Below are 3,229 nucleotides of genomic sequence, written 5' to 3'. Positions count from 1 at the left end.
GTTCTTAGTTGAATACTTGGCCCTCCCATACTCAACAAAAGGATAGATACCAAATTTTTCATCATGTATCATATTCCCTTCACTGTCCTTAATAGGTCTAGATGTTGCATACATGAACATAACTTTAATCTTATACCTCTTAGATTGACAATAACTATAAGGGTCATATTCAACACAAAGCAAGTAGAATCACCTCGTGTGGACTCAAATTAAACTACTTTTCATCTATGTGAACAACATTATGCATGTTAACAAATTTTGATGGTCGTGTTCTTGATGCTGGCAATATGTGCTGCAACACCCACTTCATTCTTTGAAACTTGTGATTATCAGTTAGTTTTGGGTGAATGCTGCTTGTGTGACTTCTAAGCTTCCCTTGTTTCATCTGTCTATACACATTGGATGAAGAGACTTTAAGATACCCAGCAAATACCCTAATACTTGTCCTTAGATGAAGTATGACTGACTGAAGTCAATTTTCATCATAAACTCTTAGTTTCCTACCCATTTGTCAATTGTTTTTGCTTCTAACATCTATGGGTTACCCACTTTCTCTATGTTTTTTTTTTTTGCATCTTTCGATATTCTATCTAATGTCATCCTATGTATGCCATACTTTGTTGCTATTTGTCTTTTTAAACCCAATGCAACTTTACCTTTTGTTTATGAGGTCAGAAGTTCATCAACAACATTCTTTTTTTTTAAAAAAAAAAAAACTTAACATTAGTTTTTTTCCTTGTTGAACTTACATTGTTTTCTGTTTGTGTATGTAGTTGATGGTGGTCAACTTGTTGTTGCTGTTTCATGCTCTGTTTGTGTGTCTCCTTCATCATTATGTGTGTACTTGTCATCATCATTGTCATAATGCTCTACCATTTCATGGAGCAGCAAGCCATCATCCATGCTTTCAATTTGCAACAATTCTTGAAGGCCAAAGAAGCATGCATCTCCCATATCTCTTGATTCCATTTTGGTAGATTGAAAGAGAAGAAGAACGCTGAAATTTGAAGTTTTTGTGGAAAATTTCAGTTTGTAATTTTTTGAATGATTAATTTAAACATTAATGTGTAGTGTGTGCAGTGAATTAGTAGCTAAACTTAATTAACTTGTAATGATACTAAACCATGCTAGGTAGTGATGACATTTTTTCTCTCTTTATTTTGTGAAAAAAAATCGTCATTTATTGTTGGGGGTTTATATAGAAGAGAGATTTTGTAGCGCTTTTTGAAAGACAAATTTGAAAAAGCCAAAAATTTGAATTTTATGAAAATTTGATGAATTACAAATTCTGGAAGGGAATTGAACTTTGTGTCAGAAATATCTGGCTTTGTCGGATCCTCCCCCCCCCCCCCCCAATGTATGGGAAATAAGAAGGGAAATTGGGGTGTAGTCCCTCTTTTCTCTCACATCCCTTTCCTTTAACCCCCATGTGGAATAGTCCCCACTACTTTAATCCCCACCCTTACTTTTACTTAATTTTAAATTAAATTTTTTCCTAGGTAATCGCAATTTTCAAAAGTTTAACATTTAGAAAAAACGCAGGAAGTATTATTTTCCTTTATTCTATCCTAAAATTGGAGAAGAAATGAAAATAGAAATGGAAAGGGCATGATAGATAGATAGGTACAGCTATGCAAGATACATGGCAAAGAAAAATTTCCCTACCTTACAAGTTACCAATTTATCATTACTAGTATTTTTTCACCAAGTACCCATGTGGGTTTTTCAAAATTAAGGATACGTGATGCATTTTTTAAAAAGTAGGGATAACTCATAAATTTTGAAAAACTATAGAGACACCTGGTGAAAAAGTCGTATTTGTTTTTTATCATTTGAACAACTAATTCAACTCTTCATACACCATATAAAATTACAAGAAAGTTGTTACAGTAATATTTGTTCTCCACTTTGAATATTTTTATACTAGTTTTGAAGCCCGTGCGTTGCACAAGTTTTTGTTTATATTATTTTTTTGCAAATTTTTTGTTAACATTGTTGATTTTGTGTTGCTGTAGAATGAGATTTTTCAACAACATTTTATTTACATACTTCATCTGTTCTAGGTAGTTTTATCTATTTGGACCACTCCACTTTTAGTAAAAAACAAGTATAATTGACAATATTGCCTTTACTTTATGCTAATAAAATCATCATTAATTACTCATCAAATTGCCTCATAAAGTTGCGTTTACTTTATTAAGGATTTACTTATCCCTACACTTGTTAATTAATGGGGGTACTTCTATGCTAAACTACCAATATTTTCATTTCCTTAAAAATCATGCCCAAATCCATTGTTGTAGTAGAAAAAGAACGGATAAAGTATTTGTCATTATACTCTTATTTCTAGATTTTTTATTGCGATATATAACTTTATATTTTTTAATATTAAACTAAATATTGTAGCTAAGTCTATTATTAAATAGTATCCCGATAATTGGTATGACTAACATAATTAATACTCCATCCGTTTCATTTTAATCTACACACTTACACTTTTCACCGTGCCAATGCAAAACTTTGAGGACATATATCTTAAGTTTCGTATTTGTAAAAATTATAAAAAGTACGCATTAGTAAAATACATGTTATGATGAATCTAACAAGATCCCACGTGACTATATTTTCACCCGCATACAAATCACAAATGATGGTCAAAGTGAAATTTGTGAATAGTGTAAAATATCAAAGTGTAACAATTAAAATGAAACGGAGGGAGTACTATTTTATGAAGAACACCCCAATGATACTTGAAGAAATTATCATCGGTACTTATTCAATAGATGCATGACAAGAAAATTATAGAGAACATGAGTGTCAACCACAACTTCAACTTTTAATGGTACATAAACACTAAGATATATAGAATGGAAGATGGGAAAGTGAAAAAAAGATCATAATGACGATATCATAAATATAATTAATTAAATATAAAATAACCTCTAATAATAACCGAAAATACTGTGTAAGAGAAAAATATACCTCTTCATCCATCGTGACCATATCAAGACTTATCAAACTTTCTCCTTTTTTTTATGATCCGTGACCTCAAGTAGTCTAGAAACGCGAACCTTGATTTTCCAATTAGTTTAGTAGAATCAAGTTCATGGAAAAATAATAAGATCTGACACATAGATATACGTGAAAAAACAAGCATGAATAATTATGTATACAACAAATATTCTATGAACAAAATAATTAGTGAATTGTATGATACCTTTGCAATGTC

The sequence above is a fragment of the Beta vulgaris genome, chromosome 1 (genome assembly GCF_026745355.1).
Source record: "Beta vulgaris subsp. vulgaris cultivar EL10 chromosome 1, EL10.2, whole genome shotgun sequence".
Classification (NCBI taxonomy): domain Eukaryota; kingdom Viridiplantae; phylum Streptophyta; class Magnoliopsida; order Caryophyllales; family Amaranthaceae; genus Beta; species Beta vulgaris.
Note: the sequence above shows the minus strand (reverse complement) of the source record.